The sequence below is a fragment of the Pseudophryne corroboree genome, chromosome 6 (assembly GCF_028390025.1).
Source record: "Pseudophryne corroboree isolate aPseCor3 chromosome 6, aPseCor3.hap2, whole genome shotgun sequence".
Taxonomy (NCBI): domain Eukaryota; kingdom Metazoa; phylum Chordata; class Amphibia; order Anura; family Myobatrachidae; genus Pseudophryne; species Pseudophryne corroboree.
Genome location: NC_086449.1, coordinates 561,305,869 through 561,318,079, shown reverse-complemented (window position 1 = coordinate 561,318,079; position 12,211 = coordinate 561,305,869). Strand labels below are relative to the sequence as shown.

At 47.5% G+C, this 12,211-nt stretch overlaps 1 long non-coding RNA gene and 1 other non-coding gene across 2 annotated transcripts in view; both read left to right on the top strand.

The window, feature by feature from the left end:
- Window positions 1–2,235: 2,235 nt before the first annotated feature.
- On the top strand, window positions 2,236–2,307 carry TRNAD-GUC (transfer RNA aspartic acid (anticodon GUC)). Its single transcript has one exon. It is a non-coding gene; the product is annotated as a tRNA-Asp (tRNA).
- Window positions 2,308–2,479: 172 nt separating this feature from the next.
- Window positions 2,480–12,211, top strand: part of LOC134935448 (uncharacterized) — a 67,608-nt gene continuing 57,876 nt past the window's right edge. The window contains exon 1 of the long non-coding RNA XR_010180150.1: window positions 2,480–2,667. This is a non-coding gene — a long non-coding RNA (uncharacterized LOC134935448). The remainder of the gene's footprint in view (window positions 2,668–12,211) is intronic.

Genomic DNA, 12,211 nt, shown 5'->3' with positions numbered 1-12,211 from the left:
CATTTGAATACAGAAAGAGCCACATGCCGCTCATAGTTACATAGTTGTTGAGGTTGAAAAAAGACAAATGTCCATCGAGTTCAACCTATTGTACATTACATTATTTTATTTTATTATTATTAATTGTATTTTTTTTACAAATATTAATTAAATGCTGTATCCCTGGAAAAAAATTTCAGCTAGGAATTTATCTAATCCATTTTTAAACTTATTGATTGTGTCCACCATTACTACCGTCTCTGGAAGAGAATTCCAAATCCTTACTGCTCTTACTGTGAAGAATCCTTTTCTCCATTAGGTATGGAGTTTTTTCTCCTCTAACCTTAGTGGGTGTCCTCGTGTCCTATGTAGTGTTTTTTTGGTAAACAAATCGTTTGATAGATCCTTGTATTGTCCCTTAATGTATTTATAAATATTAATGATGTCCCCTCTCAATCGCCTCTTTTCCAGTGTGAACATATCAAGCCTTCTAAGTCTTTCCTCATAGTCCAATGCCTCTAACCCCTTAACCAGTTTGGTGGCTCGCCTCTGAACCCTTTCGATTTCAAGAGCCACAGGTTGGCCACCGCTGCACTAGACCAATAATGCCCGATTTCAGCCCAATTCGGGCATTCGGCTCGATATATTGGGTGAAATCGGGCATTTTCGGTGTGCCTTTCCCCCGATCCGATCCAATGCGCATTCCCGTGTGCATCAGATCGGATCCCCCTAGATCCGACATATGATGAGTGCTGCACTCGTTACATGTCGGATCCCGCAGTAAATGGATGGAAAGTAAAAGATACATCGTATGCAAAAAAAAACAGCTTATAATATATCTAATACTATCCTGCCAACGTGGAGGTTGCCGGGAGGTTGGAGGAAATCTTATATGACATAACGGACCGTCATGTCGTATAAGTGTATGGGGCCCTTTAGTTTACATGCAAGTGCTTACATGGTATACTTTCTCATAAAATAGGGAAATCTAAGAGGGCACAGGGGTGTGGGTGCAGGGATCTGGGTAAGGCACAGGTGTGTGTGTGTGTGTGTGTGTGTGTGTGTGTGTGTGTGTGTGTGTGTGTGTGTGTGTGTGTGTGTGTGTGTGTGTGTGTGTGTGCCAGGATGGAGACAGGACACAGGTGTGTGGGTGCAGGGATCTGGGCAGGGTACAGGTGTATAGGTGCCAGGATGGGGACAGGGCACAGGAGTGCGGGTGCAGGGATCTGGACAGGTGTGTGTGCCAGGATGGGGCCAGGCAACAGGTGTGCAGGATCTGGGCAGGGCACAGGTGTGCAGCGATGAAGACAGGGCACAGGAGTGCGGGTGCAGGGATCTGGACAGGTGTGTGTGCCAGGATGGGGCCAGGCAACAGGTGTGCAGGATCTGGGCAGGGCACAGGTGTGCAGCGATGAAGACAGGGCACAGGTGTGTGGGTGCAGGGATCTGGGTAGGGCACAGGCGTGTGTGTGTGTGTGTGCCAGGATGGGGACAGGCCACAGGAGTGTGGGGGCAGGGATCTGGGCAGGGCTCAGGTGTATGGGTGGCAGGATGGGGACAGGGCACAGGTGTGCTGGTGCAAGGATCTAGGCAGGGCACAGGTGTGTGTGTGTGTGTGTGTGTGTGTGTGTGTGTGTGTGTGTGTGTGTGTGTGTGTGTGTGTGTGTGTTAGGATGGGAACAGGCCACGGATGGGGACAGGGCACAGGTGTGCGGGTGCAGAGTTCTGGACAGGGCACAGGTGTGCAGGGATATGGCAGCAGGTGTGCGGGTGCAGGGATCTGGGCAGGGCACAGGTTTATGGGTGCCAGGATGGGGACAGGGCACAGGTGTGCGGGTGCAGGGATATGGCAGCAGTGTATATGCAGGCTGGCAGAATGATCAGGTACCAGGCTGGTCAGAAAGTCCTGCAGGGATCAGACGGTCAGAGAGCTGAAGGTGGAGAACACAAGCTTGGGGAAGTCAACGCTCAGGTGGAGGTTCAAGTGCCGGGTGATGAGCTGCTCCGGGTTGGGACTGACCTTATGTAAACGTTATAGGTGTAATGACACACAGCAGGAGCAGCATGCACAGGATAAGGGAACGCCGTGTGATGCCCATGGGTGCTGTAGATTTGCTCACTGGCTCTATGACAGCCGCCACCGTATAAGTAATGAGTAACAATCCTGGTGTCAAACATAGGAAGTGCACACACCCACTCGCATACTGCAGTGAGGAGCTGCTATATGCCGCCTGCAGCTGCCCATCTCCATGCAACTCCTCGTTAGTATAGTGGTAAGTATCCCCGCCTGTCACGCGGGAGACCGGGGTTCGATTCCCCGACGGGGAGGCACTATATTTTGTGCTATTATTTTACTGTATTTGTTTGCAATATGCTCTGATAAAACTACGTGTGTACTAATGCCTAGATTTATATTTTCCTTATAATAGGTTACACAATAGCATAACGCTAAAGATAACATATTTGTGAATCCTGTGCCTATATTACAGGGCAAATCGAGTTTAACACATACGGCTCAGTGCAGCACCTTATTCATGCTGATGAACATCGTTCTGCATGGCATTATTATCTGGTGGGACAAGGTGAAACCCGGAACCGGACCATCTGACTGGACCGGCTCCCTGCAGCGCCCCCTTCTGAAGTGGAGCTCTCTCTGTGCGCGCCCCAGTCCGATCCCTAGCCTCAAAGGTCAGAAGTATACTGTACAGTAGTGGAGGTCAGAAGTATACTGTACGGGTATGGGTCGACCCAACTTAGGTCGACACTCAATAGGTCGACATTGCCATTAGGTCGACCTAATGCATGTCGACCTAATGGCAGTGTCGACCTTCAGTGGTCGACCTAATGAGTGTCGACCTAAGTTGGGTCGACCTAACGACCGTATTCCTACTGTACAGTAGTGCAAACTCAGCATTGTTTACATTTTATGTTACATACATTTTCGGCTGCACACACCTATGCAATCGACTGTCTTTCTGTAAATAGATGCTGTTTCTTTCAGTAATACATGCAATTTTTACACAAATTATCAATTCTTGCATTGCATATGCATTTTCTTGTTACCCATGATTTTGATTACCCTTGCACTCTCTCCCCTCATTTTACCCCTAATAGGCGGGGTTGTACTTGTACTGTAGTATTTTCTTCAAGGTGACCGTGAGGTGGGGTATCTCATTTTTTAAGCGGCTCCCAAGAAGCGGTCTCCCTATTTGATCATTGCAGGAGTGTTTCAGGCCACTTATCAACTAATGTGCGTCTGCGCCGCATTTCCCCAATTCTCCGATCCACTGGTCAAAAACACTGATTGGCGGCCATTAATGATAGTCTATTTGTCAAGGAATTACGGAAATTATGCATGTTAAAACTCCCCCCGATTTACAGATCCTACTCTCCCGGAAGCTGCGGGAGGCTCCCGTTTTTTGGGGTAGCCCCCCGCGCCCCCGAAAGATTAGGCAGGTCTTCCGCATCCTGCTCACACCCTAGTGATGCGGGCAGGTTGGAGAGATAATCTCCCGTTTTCACGGGTCCGTGGGGTGGGGAAGGGGTTAAAATGACGCAAATCGCGTCATTTTAGCCCCACCCTCTTCCTGCGATTTGCGGCTTTTTCCGATGGGGGGGACAGGGCTTCATGATGTCACAGCCCAACCCCGCCCTCCGAAGTCTCCTGCAGAGTCTTCTCTCCGTTCTTCTCCCAGAGAGGAGAAATTGAAGGTAGGCAAGCATGTAGATCCCCCATTATTTTTTGGTAAGGATCAGAAAATCGGGGAAATCCAACATGTTGGATTTACCCGGTTTCCCAACCCAGGCATCGGGGAATTGCGGCAAACAGCCATATATCATGTATGGTTTCCTTAACTCTCCTGCATACACACCTTTGCAATTATTGGGCCGATCAGCTGATATCTGATGACCAGACAGATAATTGCATTGGTGTGTACAAGACAGTGTAGGGTGGGATAGTGACAGGTAGCCTGCTCTCCTGGGATTCCAAAATTCCGAGATCACTTAAGGCCAGTATACACTAGACGAGAAAGTGAAAGATCTCGCTGAGAAGGGCTGATCTGAGCGAGATCTTTCACAATCTCGTCCAGTGTGTACACTAAATGTCGTTAACGATGCGAGCTCCCGTGCATCATTAACGACCCCCTCCCTCTTCTGAACATGTACAGATGAGGGAGGTACTCGTTAACGACAGCTATGCTGCAGATGGCCATCAATTCCCCCCCCCCCATCCGCCGTCGCTGCCTGTCCCGGTAAGTGTGCCGGGTCCCCGCTGACACCAATATCGGCGGCGGCGGGGATTGGGTGTGTAGGGCCCTTTACAATGCAAGTAAGTGTGAGACAAATTATTTAAAGATGCATATGTCTGTGTCCAGTGCCGGGTTAAAGGCAGGGCAGATGGGAAGATGTTTTTAAATTGTTAAAAAAATATGTTTTCATTTGTCTTATTATGTGATAAATCTATGAAAGTGTCTATATACTACACTAGAATTGCTAACTACTTTTTTATGAGTCACTTTATAGATGAAGATCTGGAACTGAGGATATATTCATCAATAATGCTGGAGGTTTTATAACAGGCATTCCCAACTTCGGTCCTCAAGGCACACTATCAGTGCAGGTTCTAGTGATATACAGGCTTCAAAACAGATGGTTAAATCAAAATAACTGAGGAACTAATTAAGGGGTCTATTTACTAAGCTTTGGATGGAGATAAAGTTGCTGGAGATAAAGTACCAGCCAATCTGCTCCTAACTGCCATGTTACAGGCTGAGTTTGAAAAATGACAGGAGCCAATTAGCTGTTACTTTATTTCCAGCCACTTTAGCTCCATCCAAAGCTTAGTAAATAGACCCTTATGTCACCATGGATATTACTAAAACCTGGACTATTCCTTGAGGACCAAGTCTGGGAATGCCTGTTTTATAATGTATATGGATGAGTCCGGTTTGTGGTTTACCAAAGCCTGTTCATTTAATTTATTGGTATGGGGCCACACAGACCTCTGTCTCAAATTAATTTTTTTCTGGGTGTATTAACACTATACTTAGCTTCTCTCCCGGAATGGCCTGGGAGACTCCCGAAAATCGGGAGACGCTGTCGGCCTTCTGGGGGAGTGGGCAAGTCCTCCTGTTGTAGCCTCAACATGTCGCCTAGCTTCCCACTTACCGAAAGAAGTGGACCGTCCTGGTGGCTGATTCGCACTGAATAGCCTAATCGTAACTATGCACCCCACATCATATAGCTGGGTGTGGCCATGATGTGATCGCATTCAGTACAGCTCCTGTACAGCCTCTATTGATGTCATGACCCCATACCTCTCAACATGACCCTCTCCAGGAGGGACAGAATGCTCTGTTCCTGGGCTTCCCTCTTAATGTAGGATTGCCCTCACCCGTGTTGAACTAGTTACTTGATGAGAAAGGTGTTTCAGCACAGGTGATGGCAATCATAAATTAAGAGAAAAGTCCAGGAGCAGAGCATTGTCTCCCTCCTGGAGAGGGTCATGTTGGGAGGTATGTGACCCTGCCCCACCCCCTATATTACGTCATTCTCACCCACACCAATCCAACTGCGCTGACCTGGCTGCTCCGTCCTGGAGGTGGCAGCCATAATGTGGGCAACTATGATTAAAACATGCATTGCACATTTTTGTTTTCTGTTTTTATAAGTACAGCTGTATTAATAAAAATAGTAGAACATTTTAATTATCAAAGTATATTTTTCTTCAGAATATTTTCTTCTATGTCTGATTCACAAATTCTTACACCAGATTTAGGGTCCCATTTATCATGGATCGCATATTTAATGCGATCTGAGCGGGATCTTATCGCCCAGGATCACATTGCAATATGCGATCCCTTTGGGCGGATGTATCACCCGGCACCCGCAGGGACAGGGACTCCAAAAGGAACCCATCCCTGCTATGTGCTCTGCAGGTTGCCGGGGCTCCTGCGCATGCACTGAGACCATTTCCTCCAGAGAGTTCCGGGGAACCCAGATGGAATTTTTTCCTGTGATCCATATCCCATAGGCTACAATGGGCTACTGCAATCAATAGATTGCTGTAGCTGCGGGGAACAATATTGTGTAGCATAGCATTCCCTATAGAAACCTATAGGGGATGTGGCTGCGGGCAGAAATGGAGGGGTCGCAGTAGGTATCGGAGATACCTGCTGCGATCCCTCCTTTATACATTCCAGGGATACTAAATATTTGTGGCTAACCCCCAGGAACGTGTGTTTTCGCGGACATAGCCACAGCCCCTTAGTACCACAGCCATGAAAATGTAAGTTTAGGAGGTGTTCTGTGACTAACTTCCAGAAAGAGTGCGTCAGTGCGAAAGCAGTGGACGTGCAGTCACAGCAAAAGTAAGGGCATGTTCTGAGCATTTAATCTTAAACTGAGACAAAAAAAAAAGCCACCAAAAAGTCACAAACGCAGTCTCCTGGATTCGGCACTCCCACAAAACGGAGGCGACACGCCTCCTCTAAAAAAGTGCAAATTGCTGAAAAGTGGAGCACTAGCTTTTTATCATTGTAAAAGTTGCCAGTTACATAAGGGTCCGGTATGTAATACTGGCGGTCGGGATTTTGGCAGTCAGTAGACCAACGCTGGAATCCCGACTGCACTCACCAGGCTCCTGGGCCCGGTTGTCCCCCTCGGGTGGTGGCGTGGACCACCACCTGCGTGGGAATTCGGGGCTCTGGTCGGGATTCGGACCAGCAGCATTTTGCCTGCTGGCAGGATCCAGCATCGGTCTCCTGACCGCTGGGATCCCAACAGCCAGTAAACTAGCTGCATCCCTTACATAATTTGCACATTAAATGTAATCATTTCTAACATGGCATTTAAATACCGAGGAGACACAGTGCACTAATTGGGGTTCCCCGTCACTTTACGAAGAAAACGACGCCAAAAAAACAAAAAACAAAACAAAAAAACGATGTCGACCTTTAGACATGTCGACCTAATGACCATGTCGACCCATTGTCCCTGTCGACCTTCCATGGTCGACCTAATGGCTGTCTACCTAAGTTGTCTGCCCAACGACCCATACCCCCCTTCACTGACATCCTGTTGAGTGCGTCAGACTGAAGAAAAAAAAACCAAGAAAGAATGAAACATCCTCCAAATCTAAATCTCTCTGCACATGTTACATCTGCCCCACCTGCAGTGCAACATGGTTTTGCCCAATTGCAAACTTTTTTGTTTTGCTAACAACTCTGAATAACCCCCATAGATCACAATACCAAAGCACACTACATGCTCTTGAAATATCCGAAGTTTACCACTTCTTTATTCATATCTTGTAACCTGATTACCCTTACAACCCATACAGGATCTCCATGAACTTTACTTATACAGTCAGCCATTACACAGTGTAAAGCTTTAGCTCACTGCCTGCGACAGGCCTTTTTGTTACTGTTTTGTTCCCAATTATAAAGCACAGTGGAATATGCTAGCACTATAAAAGTGAATAAACTAATTATTATTTTCCACAACAGTGACATCTTGTGGCTGTTCTACATATAATATTATAAAGGAAAAATGTGAACTGCATCTGAAAACATTGCTTAATGTAGTGCCATCTGTTGGCAGTGCTGGGTTTCTGCATTAAGCAATGTGGACATAGGGGGTAATTCTGACCTGTTCGCTAGCAAGCGATTTTTGCACTACTGCGATCAGATAGTCGCCGTCCACAGGGGAGTGTATTTTAGCTGTGCAAGTGTGCGAATGCATGTGTAGCAGAGCTGTACAAACAGATTTTGTGCATTCTCTGCAGGGGCGAACGCAGGGTTTATTCAGGGGGGTTTCCGTGGATATGTATGTGTGTATGTGTGTGTATATATATATATGTGTGTGTGTGTATATATATATATATATATATATATATATGTATATGTGTGTTTGTGTGTGTGTGTGTATATATAATATATATATATATATATATATCTATCTCAGATGCAGTGAGCCGGCACTCCACGTCTGTGTGTATATCTTGCGTCGGTGCCCTCCCATTAGTCAGTTCCCGTAGGTAGCCAAAAATCCATACAATGTCCTAAGGGCAGCACTCATACGTATTAGGAATCAAATACAGGATTCCGTTTTTAGGTCAGTTTTTACTGCAATTCTTTCGTCAGGATCAGAATTGCAGTAAAAATTCTGAAACGTTGGCCTAAAAACGGGAACCTGTGTTTGATTCATAAGACGTATGAGTGCTGCCCTTTGGACATTATATATATATATAATATATATATTACATGCAGTATACATATATGGTGGTATACATTCCACTAGGGTAGCGTCTAGTTACCCTTCCACCAGGGGCTGATAGGCCGAAGCAGCAGACTCGTGGTCCTGTGAGGAGGGAGCTGCTGCGGAGCACGTGCAGCCAGCAGCTTCCCCCGGACGTTCTCTGTGCAGAGAGCTATGTAGCTCGCTGCTGCTGCTCCTGCAGCAGCTCCGCGATCGCGGCTTTTGATGAGACGGAGAAACTGCTGTCTCTGTCTCACAAATTAAACATTTGGCTCATCAGGGGGGGTTTCCAGGTAATCGGAAACCCCCCTGCATGCACTACTGCTCTGAGTAGCCCAGGACTTACTCAGCCACTGCGAACACTTCAGCCTGTCCAGGACCGGAATTGACGTCAGGAACCCTCCCTGCAAACGCTTGAACACGCCTGCGTTTTTTCCAAACACTCCCAGAAAATGGTCAGTTGCCACCCACAAATGCCTTCTTCCTGTAAATCTCCTTGTGAACGCCCGTGCAAATGGATCCTTCGCACAAACCCATCGCTGAGCACCGATCAGCTTTGCACCCATGTGATGCGCCTGTGCATTGCGGTGCATACGCATGCGCAGTTTAGACCTGATCGCCCGCTGTATGAAAACGCAGCCTAGCGATCAGGTCTGAATTACCCCCATAGTAATATGGCACACAGACACAGTCCTACCATAACGATGTCACAGACCTTTACCTAGCAACCATCCGCATGATATCTTAGCCAGTTTTGGTGTGTGATGCTTAGTAGATGATAGGTATGTGTGACACAATAGTAAGGAAAGGAATAGTAAGGTCACATCTTTTATTTAAAATCAAACACATATGAAAATACAAGTTTGCAGATATCTATGACCAGGACACTTATCTTGTTCTTCTTACAACAGCTGGTGAGTTAAGCAGCAAGCCCCCTGCCATATAGCTGGGCAGGGAGAGAAATATCACATTAATCTCCCTGCCGCACATTGAGCACGCTGCAAGCATACGCCACCAGGATCACGTGCACATGGCCCACAGTAGATACTTTCACAAACCTGTTGATGGCATTACACAACTAGAGAAGGGAATCAAGAGCGGAAAACATGTGATACCCTCTTGAGTACTGATAAACACAAATGTCAAGCTAGACAAACATAAAAAGGGCGTGAATGATAAGAATTAGCTGTCTCTGGAAATTAGATTTTTGAATTTATATATATATATAATTTTTTTTTTAAAGTCACGCAAAAATGCTTCAGGACATTGAAAATAAGAATTTACTCACCGGTAATTCTATTTCTCGTAGTCCGTAGTGGATGCTGGGTACTCCGTAAGGACCATGGGGTATAGACGGGCTCCGCAGGAGACTGGGCACTCTTAAAAGAAAGATTAGGTACTATATCTGGTGTGCACTGGCTCCTCCCTCTATGCCCCTCCTCCAGACCTCAGTTAGGGAAACTGTGCCCGGAAGAGCTGACATTACTAGGAAAGGATTTGGAATCCAGGGTAAGACTCATACCAGCCACACCAATCACACTGTACAACTCGTGATAACTATACCCAGTTAACAGTATGAACAATAACTGAGCCTCTCTCAACAGATGGCTCATACAATAACCCTTTAGTTAAGCAATAACTATATACATGTATTGCAGAGAGTCCGCACTTGGGACGGGCTCCCAGCATCCACTACGGACTACGAGAAATAAAATTACCGGTGAGTAAATTCTTATTTTCTCTGACGTCCTAGTGGATGCTGGGTACTCCGTAAGGACCATGGGGATTATACCAAAGCTCCCAAACGGGCGGGAGAGTGCGGATGACTCTGCAGCACCGAATGAGCAAACTCAAGGTCCTCCTCAGCCAGGGTATCAAACTTGTAGAATTTTGCAAAAGTGTTTGAACCCGACCAAGTAGCAGCTCGGCAAAGTTGTAAAGCCGAGACCCCTCGGGCAGCCGCCCAAGAAGAGCCCACCTTCCTCGTGGAATGGGCTTTTACTGATTTAGGATGCGGCAGTCCAGCCGCAGAATGTGCAAGCTGAATGGTGCTACAGATCCAGCGAGCAATAGTCTGCTTTGAAGCAGGAGCACCCAGCTTGTTGGGTGCATGCAGGATAAATAGCGAGTCAGTTTTTCTGACTCTAGCCGTCCTGGAAACATAAAGTTTCAGGGCCCCGACTACGTCCAGCAACTTGGAATCCTCGAAGTCCCTAGTAGCAGCAGGCACCACAATAGGTTGGTTCAAATGAAACGATGATACCACCTTAGGGAGAAATTGGGGACGAGTCCTCCATTCTGCCCTTTCCATATGGAAGATCAGATATGGGCTTTTACATGACAAAGCCGCCAATTCTGACACACGCCTAGTCCAAGCTAAGGCCAAAAGCATGACCACTTTCCACGTGAGATATTTTAGCTCCACGGTCTTAAGTGGCTCAAACCAGTGGGATTTTAGGAATCCAACACACGTTAAGATCCCAAGGTGCCACTGGAGGCACAAAAGGGGCTGAATATGCAGCACCCCTGTAACAACGTCCGAACTTCAGGCAGTGAAGCCAGTTCTTTTTGAGAGAAAAAGGGGTAGGGCCGAAATCTTGGCCTTTATGGATCCTAATTTTAGGCCCATAGTCACTCCTGACTGTAGGAAGTGCAGGAATCGACCCCCCTGGAATTCCTCTGTAGGGCCTTCCCGGCCACACAACAAGCAACCTATTTTTGCCATATACAGTGAAAAAGTCTTGCTGTCACGTCTTTCCTAGCCTTTATCAGCGTAGGAATAACTGCATCCGGAATGCCCTTTTCCGCTAGGATCCGGCATTCAACCGCCATGCCGTCCAGCGCAGCCGTGGTAAGTCTTGGATCAGACAGGGTCCCTGTTGCAACATGTCCTGACTGAGAGGCAGAGGCCATGGGTCCTCTAAGAGCATTTCTTGCAGTTCCGGGTACCGAGTCCTTCTTGGCCAATCCGGAGCAAAGAATATTGTTCACACTCCTCCGTTTATTACAATTCTCAGCCCTTGGGTCTGAGAGGAAAAGGAGGGAATATATAGACCGACTGGAACACCCACGGTGTTACTAGTGCGACCACAGCTATCGCCTGAGAGTCCCTTGACCCAGCGTAAAACCTTTTTTATCTTTTTATTGAGGTGGGACGCCATGTAGTCCACCTGAGGCAGTTTCCATCAATTTGCAAAACTGCGTGAAGACTTCCTGATGAAGTCACCACTTTCCCGGGTGGAGGTCGTGTCCACTCCCAGAATGAACACTGCTGACAGTGCGCTTACTTGATTCTCCGCCCAGCGAAGAATTCTGGTGGCTTCTACCCTCGCCACCCTGCTCCTTGTGCCGCCCTGGCGGTTTACATGAGCCCCTGCGGTCTGACTGGATCAGAACCGGTTGGTCGCCAAGCAGGAACTCCGTTTGACTTAGGGCGTTGTGTATGGCCCTTAGTTCCAGGATATTGATGTGAAGGCAAGTCTGTTGGCTTGACCACAAACCTTGGAATTTTCTTCCCTGTGTAACTGCCCCCCACCCTCGGAGGCTTGCATCCGTGGTCACCAGGACCTAGTCCTGAATGCCGAATCTGCGGCCCTCGAGAAGGTGAGCACTCCGCAGCCACCACAGGAGAGACACCCTGGCCCTGGGGGATAGGGTGATTAACCGATGCATCTGAAGATGTGATCCGGACCACTTGTCCAGTAAGTTCCATTGTCCTTGCATGGAACCAGCCGAAGGGGATGGCCTCGTATGATGCCATCATCCTTCCCAGGACTCGAGTGCAGTGATGCACTGACACCTGTTTTGGTTTTCAATGGATTCCTGACCAGTGTCATGAGCTCCTGAGCTCTCTCTATCGGGAGATAAACCCTCTTCTGGTCTGTGTCTAGGATCATGCCTAGGCGAGGCAGATGAGCTGTAGGAACCAACTGCGACTTTGGAATATATAGAATCCAGTCGTGTTGCCGTTTCA